The 12,092-nt window shown below is 38.8% G+C and overlaps 1 protein-coding gene across 1 annotated transcript in view; it reads left to right on the forward strand.

Annotated features, from left to right (window-relative positions):
- ADAM10 (ADAM metallopeptidase domain 10) overlaps window positions 1-12,092 on the forward strand; it is a 114,416-nt gene that overhangs the window by 55,759 nt on the left and 46,565 nt on the right. The gene's annotated exons all lie outside the window — the stretch shown is intronic.

The following is a 12,092-nucleotide window of genomic DNA, read 5'->3' on the forward strand; positions in this document are numbered from 1 at the left end:
AATGCGAGCAGGATGCATCTCTAACTACTTAGGCAGGCAGTATTTTATTGGTTTATATTTGGTTCAATTTGGAAAAGCAGTCTCTAACCATAGGGGGAAAAGCTGTTAAAGTTAGAAACAAGAAATATTTTCAGATGATTGCCTAAAATCAGTCCCTTGCTCACTATTTTTGAAAATAGAGTTTTTGCATTTTTTTAAAAATGCCTAATATTGATAGAGGAATTAACGATTGGCAACCCTCATTGAAAATCTTGGCCACTTTCTGATAATGCAGAATCTAAAGAAAAGCTAGATCCTGTGGTAACTTATTTGATTTTGTTCTGTTGTAAGTAGGTTACCATGTTCTCTATTTTTGATATTCAAAGAACTCTATATAATATTGGAGATGTTGACTTGGAGAGCTTTAGTGAGATGTAAACTTTCTATGCCTGCAGCACGTGCAACTTTAACATTGCCAGTAATTTTGTGATTGTAGTTTAAATGAGCTTTATGCAACTCCTTAACTAGAAAGAAAAGCATACAAACTTGTTTCCTTTGCTGTAATCTAAATGCTAGGTCTCATGTAACAGAGGCAAACTATCTTAGCAATAACTTACACTGGAGAAAAACAACAAGATAGACTCTGTGAATTTGGGAGAGTTTGTGGGGGAGTGAAAGGAATCTTTGCTTTAGGTTAGAATATTTTTGGTCACCCATGTTTCAGCCTTTTGAAACAATATGCTTTTTACTGCCTTCTAGGAACCACAATGCAACATATGATTAGCATCTCAATGAGGTCTTTTTCAATAGTGAAACAAAAGCTTTTTTTGTAAGTGGGGATTATATTGTCAACTTTATAAGAGGGCTTTTGTCCATGTTACAGTGGATGTGGTGACCAGTGGAAGGCAGCCTTCTATTCATGACTTTGAAATGCAAGATGAATGATTTTGGACTTCTGAGCCACTCCCGAACAAACTGTTTTATAACTCGTAGCCAGTATGATGCAAATTACCCTCATTCATTGATGGATTGATTTTTTTGGGGGAGGGGGGTGGAAACCAGTTGTTTATAAACTGAAATCCTTACAGTGTAGCTCTTGATTTTTAAATATGGAAACTAAAATATTCTGAGTTACGTTATAAAATGATTCAAATTTCCTTGGAATAAATATGGATGGGCAAAGCCATCTTGGAGCTTTTCACTGTAAATTGTATAAACAAATTATAATTTTGATGGTCTGTTTGGAAAAAGTGTATACTCTTAACTTTTTAGGGAAAGAAAAAGTAATAAACCCCTCATGTTTTGTTGAGTCAACCACTTAAATGAGCTTTGTACACTATCCATCATGAATAATTTAAACCTTTACAGGTTGTGGTTTTTAGTTGCTTACTTTCTTTGCCTGCTTCTTATAATCTTTCAACAAAATATTTTTGATGTCATTGTTATAATAAGCCCATTGTGAGTTTAAAAAAAAGCCACCTTATTGCAAGCTTAAATAATAGACAAAATGTAAACTTTCTTAAATTGCTTCCTCACTTCCAGTCAAAGATCTACAGAGAGTAGATTCTTTTAAAAGCATTTGGGTGCTAAACTGCAATTGATTTTTAGTGCGTATTTGGTGTTTTGAATACCTTTTTTAATAGTGTGGCTCCAGTTTATTTCAAGTAGCCAAACACATTGGTTAGCTGGTTGCACTATGTAACAATGAGAATTTAAAATTCAGGACCAACTTGGATTTGTGTTCAACAGTCAGATATTACATTTGGTTTTCAGACAGAGCAGAAGCTCATTTTTTTACTTACAGTATCACTGGTTGCTGATGTCATTAGCACCTCATAGTTGTTGTGCCCCATACCTGGAATAATAATGCTGTAACTAGACACTAAGTAAGAAAGGATTCTTGATGCATATTCACATATAGTCTATGCAAGTAAGATGGACCAGATAACCAAATATAATTATATTTGTAGGTTGATTGTTTTAATGGCTCAAAGTATTTATTCTACACATTGCTGGCTAGATTACTTCCTGTTTAGATTAAGTGAGGAGGCCCAGATGGTTTCTTGGCTTATGTGGGTAAGGGTGAAGGGCTGAGGGTGTTTTTCCATCACTGGAGTAGTCATCCTTCGGCAAAAATGTGCGTGCTTTTGCTGAACAGTTTTGTGTCATGGGCTGCTTCAAAGTGGGAAGCCAGAGGGGAGCTGCCTCATATGGCATTTAAGACTAGAGTGCTGCCCAAGTCTGAGATGCTGGTAGGAATTGCCCTCGGGACCAAACACTGAATTTTTCTAGTTCACACTTGAAGTGCTGCTTAACATAGTCACTTCACAACTGTAACTACCCCCTTGAAAGTGTAAGCATTTTGCTGTATTGTTCCTTTGAGGGAGGGAAACTGAAGGAAACCATAATAATAACATTTCAGTTTTCCTGAACCGAAGGAAACCGTAATAACATTCTTAGCCTCCTCATCTGTGATATTGTTTCCTGATGCGATGGAGAAGCATCCCGTGTTCTGTGTAACCTGGTAACTCGAAGAAATTTCTTTCACCAGTGCTGCTCAACAGGCCATTTTAAAGGTTCTCTGGAACAATATGAATCAGTTCTGAAACAGACAAAACTTTAATGTCAACTGGTGTGGCTACAGAATAAATTTCATAAAAGTTAGTGGGCAAATATGGTAGTTTAATAATAATAATAATAATTTTAAAAAAGCCAACCTCCTATTTGTTTTCCAGCAAAAGCAGTAAATGATTATTAATCTGACCAAGATGTATGTTAAGTATTGCATGTTTGTTGACCAACAAGTGATGACTACAATAAATTCTATTATGCCAATGTAGCAAATTTTTAGAAAAGTGGTTGTATAGTAAAGAAAATAGAGAGCAGTCTTTTTCCTGAAGGAATGATGGAACTTCATGCGATATATTGCAGTTCTTGGCTGGTTAATTAAAAGCTGAGTTTTGATATAGTTCTCTATATAAGGATCAAGACTTTGAAATATGATGAGCATGTATAAGGCACTGTAGCATAATCACTTTGTTGCCTCCTTACATAAATTTTAAATCAAAACCTGTATGTGAAATCTGCTAATACCTTCTAGTCCATCCAGCTTACCCATAAATTCCTCTTTTCTAGTAACAATTTCCCTTTGTTTACAACATTTTTAAAATAAGAGGCCAAGAACCTGTTTTCCTACTGTTTATTTCTGTGGTTAATCTAAAAAGACTGAATTAGCCATTCAGATTTTGAAGTTTTAGGACTTAAAGGCTTCCTCTATATGTTACGGGTATCACACAATTAGCTAGTTAATTATGCAATTACCCTGAGATCAGGTACACAGGTAAAGGAGCTATCACATGACAAAATGCTCTGACCAGCTGTGATTCTTGGGGATCTGTAAAAAGCCTGGCCTCACACAGAACTTGGTTCCCGGCTGCACCTTAGCAGCAGCCAGACTGAGAGTCCTGCACCTGATGGGGCTCTGGGTCCTGATTGCGCCCCACAACTGAGGGGCTCTTGGTCTTGGCTACACATGGCCCCCTTAGCTGGGAGCCCTCTTTGCTGTGGGTGTTGTCGTCTTGCCAATGCAGGGAGAGCCCAGGATCAGGCTCCTCCTACACCAGCAATAGGGTATGATTGGTTCTGATGCACAGTCTCACAGTTGCACTTCCTACCATGCATGTGTGGCATGGCAGGAGGAGTGATTGCATGGATCACGGATTAAATCTAGTCGTGACTTTTACTTGCACTTGTAGAAGGGACTAGGCATTCCATTTCCAACCTCAGTGTGGCAGTTTTTAGACAACAAAACTTTTTAAAAGGTACTTGAATAGGAAATTGTGGAACAAGAAGTCATCCACAGATTTGATTGTGTTAAGTATGGTCTAAACCGAGACTATGGTAATTCCATTACCTGAATTATCTTTTATAACCCCTGTATTCTTCAGTGGGTTAACTGCTTTTTTCTCTCTCCTACCCACCTTGCCTCTCTCAGCAGTGTTCCCTTCTCCTTCCACACTTTCCTGCCCTTTGACATCTATTTAGAAACTCTGCTTCTGCAGTTCCTTCACAGCATCTAAAGAAGTAAGTCTTCTGCTTATGAAATCTTATGCTGTACATCTTTTTTAAGGTGCAAATCTACCCAGTCTTCTAAAGACTTCTAGCCTACCATCATTAACATTTATGGCACACAGTAGGCCTTGCAACAAAGCCTAACTTTTTCACACTGTCCACATTGAAATCCCTAGGAAATACTTTTATGCCAGGAAGTATACAAGATTTGAAGCACCTGTTCTTGTACTTGTCTCCCCTTCATATAGCCAGATTTTTAAGAGTTAAGCAGAATCTACGTGGGTATTCATAGAGGGCTGTGTTCCCTTCTGCACGTTTGCGCACACACCTTCCTGTGCCTCTCTTTCCTTCTCTGCCTCCGCTATATGAACATGTTAGTTAGAGGCATTTTTGATGGGATGGAGCTGAAGTTCCCAATATTCCTGCTGGGTAGCTCTGAACCCCCACCTGACTGTTTTTACCTGCATTTCATTTTTAGTGCTCCATCTCTTCCATTAGGATTATTGCTTGTGGACCCCTAACGGCAACTATACTCTTCCCCTTGCCTATCCTAATATCTGGTAAGCTTGGAGACCTTTTGGCAGTGGGAGAGTGGTGGGACTGAGGTGTGTCTGTACCATATGTAAAATACAAAGTGACTACATTAGATCTGTACTTAAAAATACCCAGCAACAAACAAAAGGAAAGGGATCTATACTTCTGTTGGGGTCAGAATTTCCATTTATCTCAATAAGATGTTTTCAGTTGAATGAGAGTATGTGGATGTGAATAGTGCACTGTGGAAGTGAATAGTGCCTGAAGCAATAGCTGAGATATGTGTGAACTGACTAGTATATTTTAGTGCATATTTTCATGCTCTCTTTTCCCTGCTCAATGCCTGTGAGCCCTCACTGTCCTCTGGTGTCTCAGCAGTCTACACTAGATGCATTCCTGATCTCAGCTCCATGGCCAGAGGGTCAGCCTGACAAAGGGGCAAAGCTACCCAGATCCTTGCATGCATGTGGGAAAAACAGAGTGGCTCAAACTGGAAAGGGACCGATTGCTGCAAGAACTCCTACTCAAACAGATTGAACCAGCTGTGACAGTATGAACACTAAGTATCTAAAACATGGTTAATGTACATCTGTGTGATGCTTCTTGCTTAGCTTTACCATGGTCTCCTTCACCTCTGGTTAAGTCAGTCTTTTTTCCTTTGAAGCACCCAGCAAACAGTTTTATTATTTTCATAAGGTTATGGTAGAACTGGTTTGGTGGTTAGAACTTTTGTGACATGCAGGAAGCAGTCTCCTCTCCAATATCTTTTCCAGCAAAGACTGATCACAAATGCATTAGGGAGATGTAATTGGAGTGTTGGTTGCCTGTTTGTTGGTCTAAGGACATAAGCAGGCAAGGTTCTTTGGGTCCATGTGATATCTTTTATTAGACCAACTGAATAGTTGGAAAAATTGTTTTTTGCAAGCTTTTGGGCACCCTTCTTCAGGCATAGGGAGAGTCTGCTTAAGGAGTTGTTAGGAGTTTACTTCAGACCATCTACAAATATGAGGAACTTGGTCTTCAAATGACATGGTCCTACATCCGAATATTTTAGAGTTTAGTCAGTAGAATAGTCGGCATGATATTCAGTCTTGACCTTGAAAATATAATACAGACACTGCAATGACCATGTGCTGCCCAAACAAGCAGAGATGTCTAATCCTTCTTTCTCTGAAAGCCATTGAGTGCTAGAATTGATACACTTAGATCAGGGCAACAGTCCTTACCTCCTGGGAGTTGGCAAGAACTTGACTGCCTTTTTAGGAAGTTTAGCAACCAACCAGTATTTGTGTGGATCCTTTTTTGGAAGTACCAGTAATACTCAGTTTAATGGTAATTTCTCCTGATGTACTTTGCCTATAATGATGGCAATGTGAGAGCTTCATTTTCCAGAGAAGGCCTGAGTCTCGGTCACTACCATCTGACTTCTTGTTACTATTAAAAATAGGCTTGTTGTATATTTTTCTATCAATTTTGTTGAATAATTAGGTGGGGGGCGGGTTTCAAGATCAAAAAAAAAAATACAAAACCTCATTAATTCTGGTAGAATGGCTTGTTACAGTAGTGGGCTATAATCCAGCAACCAGAGTGCCTGCATCTGCTCTTTCAAAACTGCAAGCAGATAACCAGTCAGTGCATTTGATGGTGTGTGTGTTAAGTGCCCACGTTCTAGTGACAGAACCATTCTTAAGGATTCAGAAAATCCTGGTACAAAACCAGGAGATTTCTCCCAGAAAAAATTCACTCTTTAATATGGAAGAGGTTCTTGATTTGGACAGTTCAAAAAGTTTTGAATCAACTGCTGTGTCTTGATTAGCACAGACATCAATTGCAGTTGGATGCTGGGCTTCTTACTATCCACCTTGCAGTGATTCCAGGTTGTTACCTGTCCCTAGTCATGCTTGGTCTTACCTTCTTATGGTATTGAGTTTTTTGGAGACTGCAACACACTTCCTCACCAAAGATCCTGTTCCTGTCTAGGATCTCAGTATAGGTCTCCAAGACTTACAGAGCTACCTCTTAAGCTTTTCTCAGAATGCTTCCTACATCACCTCATTCATTCTCTTAGTCATTATCACTCCAGAATAAGACAGATTTTGGTGGTTTGGTGGCCAAACCTCTCTTACCAAACATTTCATGAGGACACAGTGATAAGACCTCACTCAGAATTCATCCAGAAGTTGTCTTCCTTTCTTCTGGCAGCTTGTGGGCTGCATCTGACCCAATGATGGAGTAAAATGTGGCCTGCAAGCTTCCTCTGGGTCTTCCCCCAGTCACTCCTGCTGCTGTGACAGCAGCCAAGAGTCTCTGGGCCAGGGCAGCATGGCAGGAGGAGGCCTAGTAAACTCACTGCCTGTATGGCAGAGGGAAGACAGAAGGGGCTTGCACAGCAGTGCGGTGGGGAGGGTGTGGGAGATGGATGAGGGAGAAGGAGCTTTATGTATTGTGGGGTGGCTCACACAGCAGCAGCAGTGGGGCTTGCGCAGCTCCAGCAGCAGTAGGGGTCTTCACATAGTGCAGAGGTGCTCATACAGCAGCAGACAGGGCAGGCTGACAATAGCAGCAATGACAAAAAATATCCATGTAGTGGGGGGGCAGGAGGGGATTCAGCAGCAGCAGTGGTACTCAGTGCAGTAGGGGGTTCACAGCAGTTGCAGTGGGGATGCTTATATAGCAGTAGCAATGGGGCAGGGGGAAAGCAGCAATGGAGGAGTATCTATGTGGAAAGAGGGGCATGTGCACTAGCAGCAGGATGCAGTGGGGTTTTGCCTGTGTGACAGTGGTTTAGGGGAAGGAGCTTGTGTTGCTTGCACAGCAAAGAGGACTATGTGCAGCCCCCACAGCCTGCAGCCCTGAACCTGCAGCCAGTGCAGCAAAGTTGGACAGGCCTGACTTAGTAGATATATCCAGTACTGTGTGTTGGTAAAGTGATTGGATTAAACTTGTTCAGATCATCTTTGGTTATAGCCCAGTATTCAGAAGTCCAAGCTATGCCATTTTACAAAGTATCTAAACATATCTTGTATTATTGGATGATAACACTCCCACCCAGTATTAAGACCCACTCCACTAGTGTCAGATGACAACTTCTGCTTGTTTCAGACTTGTAAATGTGACAGATTTGCAAGATAGCATCATAGGATAACCCACTGATTTTTGCCAAACACTGCCTTTTAGCAGCTTGATCAGATACCAAGTTCCAGAGAGGACCACTACAATCACTGTTTGACTGATGAAGCTGAAATCTCTATTTTCCCCAGGGTATACTTGCTTTGTAATGGTCTATAATGGAATCCACAGTGACTGAGGCTTAACATGAAAACTACCATTGTTGTGATTCTTCTTTTGTTTAGATCACACATCCTGACCTCTACTTTTACATGTGAGAGACACTTTCAAGTTTAGTGGAATCAATTGACTGTATTTTGAAGACTTATGTTTGCTGTTGGGAAAGTAACTGTTCTTTGCAAAATAGTCTTAATAAAATCACTTTGGATCTACAGCAAATATATTGCATGTTTTTTGTAATCCTGATTATGTTCCTGAATTGTTCTAGAATTACATTTCCTTGTAGAGTTTAAGTCAGTGATTCTCAACAAGAATGCCAGGGCACCCAGGGGTGCTGCAAGATCCTCTGAAGGGTGCTGGGAGATGTGAGGATATAAGCATAAACGTGCAGACTCAAGCTCGGTCCCTGCCTGGCCATTCCCCTCCCCTGCCCTGACTATAATAAATTAGTTTTTGAAATGGGGTGCCATTCAATTCACCAAAGTTATGGAAGGGTACCTTGAGTCTACTGAGGGGGGTGCCTTGAGTCTAAAAAGGTTGAAAACCACTGATTTAAGCACTTAGTTACACTAAACAGCTGACTTATGAGAACCTCCTGGTAAAGAAAATGAAAATTCCAAGGAGTGTCAATATTCTTTCCACCCTATTCAATCTCTGTTTTCTTTGTTTGCCTGCTAGTTTAAACTGTCTTCTACAAGCTCAGTATTCAGTGTTTCCATGGTAGAGAAAAACATGGAAAGTAGTGTGACACATTCTGTCAATTTAGGAATATGATTTTTCTATTTGTTAATATCTTGTTTGAGTATAATATAGTACCAGAACCAATGACACTGATCTTATTTTCCCTTTCACCTTATTCTCCCCCTTCAGTTCCTTCACTACCAGAGAAGGAAGTCCTGCAACAAATGATTTAGTCTTTTTAAGGACTTTAAAAGAAATATACCTTACCATAACCTTTGCTGGTACTAGATTCACAACAAAATCTAACTTGTGACCTTCATGTGAGTAAAGCTGATTATAAACATAATTGGATTTAAGATGCAGCTTATTTAATACTGCCCTGTAAATTCAGTTTCCCTTCTTCACAGCTAATCAGCTGCAGCACAGGGCTTTAAATGTCCCTGAGTGTGGGGAGCCAGGGCTGCCCCCATGTGATCTGGCAGGAAGCAGCCTGAAGCCACAAACTGATACTGGGCACAAGGCAGTTGCGTCCTCGATCATGGGACAGTGATCAGCGGATTGTCAGCATGAGAACTAGGGCCTCAGGCTGCTGCCTTCCTGATCCCTGAAATCATGCAGTGTCACATGTTCAATTTGAAGCTGGATACAAACTAGCCCCAAGGATATTCCATGTTAAATCAGTTGTTTAGTTAAATGTGGAACATCTCTTTGCATCTTGGTTGCCATTTTATCCAGCCACATGTATTTCCCAGATGTGTGGCATGTTACAATTCATTGTGCAATTAATGCATTAATTGTATTTTATAAATATAACCTCTATCAGTGGCTGCAGTGTAGGACTGATTCTCAACCAGGGTGTCATGAGATGTCTTTTAAGGGTGTCAAGGGGTGCCTCACAGTATTAACACTGTTACTTTTGCAAACACCTACACATTATACACAAGACAAACCTAGAGATTTCAAATAGGAAACCATGGTGTATCAAACAAAAGTCTGACCTATTGTGGTTTTTCTGAGTTATTTGCAACAAAAGGATTGCTTTTATTATCTTTCCATGGTCAAAAAAGAGTGAAAGCTAAGACCTGGCATTTTCTAAGGGTGCCTGGAATCTAACAAGGTTGAAAACCACCAATATAGGTTTTATCATCAGTATTAGCAATGTATTTGAACTAAGAAGTTGTATCTCAAGGCATGTGTAGTGGTGTAAGTCACAATCTAATTTTGAAAGATATTCTCTTGAAACATAGAGACTAAATACCCCAAAACTCATTCTAGTATTAAGCTATGGAGTGACATTGCTGCCACTAGTGCCTAATTGGCTTAAAGTCAATGTAGGCTCATGCTAACTGTAAATTTAACTCAAAAGCTTATTTTCACATCTAAGTTTTAATTTAAATCATGATAAATAGTATATAAATATTATACGGTTAAAAGAACAGTTGATTGGATGATAGGCTTTTATTTTACTAGCAAACCATATTGAATCAAAGCTTTTAGCTTTTGTCAGTAGACATTAGAACTTCCTAACACTGCTCATTTGAAAGAAAAGACTCCCATTTTATACTTGTTTCCATGAACTGTGAAGCTATATTTCTTTAAAAATAATGGAACATTTTTAAAATATTGGTATTCAATTTCTATGTGGGTGATTAGAGCATAGTTGTTTAGTATCAAAACTGCAGATTGTACAATCCAAATTTAATAAATTAAGTTCTATTTGAGCAAGCATGAGCCAAGAGCCATAAAATGCCTCTTTTGTTTTTAATTGTGTCTGTTTAGTTGCTTTTATTCTGCCATTCTTCTCATCAACAAAACAATATTTGTAGTCTATTGTAGATCTAGAATCATCATACAGTTAGAGAGAAAGGTCACTTTAATTTCAATTTTCAAGTTGTCAGCAACACTTTCAGTTAAATCCTATTGACTTGCTAAATTGAAACTTTCGAATTAGACTTCGGAAAAAATAAGAAATGGAACGCTTTATTTCAGTTTGAGTTTAATTTCCAATGTTAAATAGATGATAAACGGTAGTGGCTTGACCTTTGGAAAAGAGAATCTAGAGGTAAGCTTAGACATTGCATTTTTAGCACTCTCCAGTCCAGTTGTTACTCAAAAAAAAAAAAAAATCATATCTTTAGTTCAAGCTGATCTGTGGTGATGCAGATGAGCCTTTATTGTTAGTATGCTGGCTACTGTTCATTTCCTTTTTGTTCACAGGATGGTCTTTCAAGGCCTTCTTGCATATTGTAAAGGAAGTACAATAAATGATTAAAGGAATTAAAGCTTTAACCACCTTATTTCCATTCCCATTTCCTTAAGGCTTCTACCACTTTCTCCTTCTCTGGTCTTCCTGTTATAGTTTTTTATAAAAGCCTTCATCCTATTGCTGTCTCTAAACCTAAGAAATATATCCTGGATGGTACATGAAATTGCACTGTATCTTATCTATATTTATATTTTGGAAGTGCTAAACAGTGATATGTGGCCTTCTTGCATCTTGAAAGTTCAGTGAACATTGTGAGGTTAAAAGCTTTATTCTTCTCTTTGTGATATCCTCTGTTAAATGGGTGCTATGTTAAAGGCTTCAGAAAACAAAATATTTTGTGGCATTTATTTGGATTCCCTACCAAGGGAATGATACACTCTAGAAGCTGGCTTTGAAGTGTAAAACAGATGCAGCTTTCTTTCCATTTGTGTCAACATGGATACATCTTTCACTTCTCATTCAGCTGCCCTTAAAATAAATTACTTCGGGTTTTTTAAGCTTCTTTTGGATAACTTTGCCAGTCACTAACTAAGAGTACACTCATTAAAACCAATACAGTTTTCAGTCTTTTCCAGTATTAAAGCACTTTCTTACTTGTTAAGGTTCTTCTCATCTTTTTTTTTTTCCCTCTTGAATAGCTGAATAGATAACAGAATACACTGTAAATACCTTGTGGACGTTCTGTTTGGTATTGAACTTTGAATACCATTGCACAGTTGACAGAGTCTGGTCCAGGTGATAAAATATGGGATAGGCAGGTGAAACATGAGTTTGTTTCCTGTCTCTATCCCTGTTTCACTCTGTAACCTTGAGCAGTTCACTTCTAGTGTTTATAGTCTTTCCCACTGTAAAAAGGGATAGTGTCCCTGTGTAAAAATCATGGACTGTTGCATTTGAAATGGTTTTGCATATTTAATATAATGAGATGTACATTTCCCATAAGAACAATACGTATTTTTAATATGTATGTCTTTAAAATTATGCTGAGCAGCCATTTGTGGTTAAATGTTGAGTGTCTAATTCAAGTTAATAAAACTCCGTTTCTGCTTAAATGCATACATTAAGGCTATTCCATTATAGTAAGGCAGTGTTCCCCAGGTGTCGGAGCAGTTATTAATTAAATTAAATAAATTAAATTTAACTTGCCATATGTCAGTAAAATTCAGTGGGTAGAATTGAAAATGATCAGTATTTTAAAATACTGCTAGATAATTATTTCTTACCTCTTAAGACCTGAGTTCAAGTTCAATACAAATTTGTGACCTCCTGACTA

Source organism: Crocodylus siamensis, chromosome 15 (assembly GCF_052110815.1).
Source record: "Crocodylus siamensis isolate JL-2025a chromosome 15, ASM5211081v1, whole genome shotgun sequence".
In the NCBI taxonomy this organism is placed as follows: domain Eukaryota; kingdom Metazoa; phylum Chordata; order Crocodylia; family Crocodylidae; genus Crocodylus; species Crocodylus siamensis.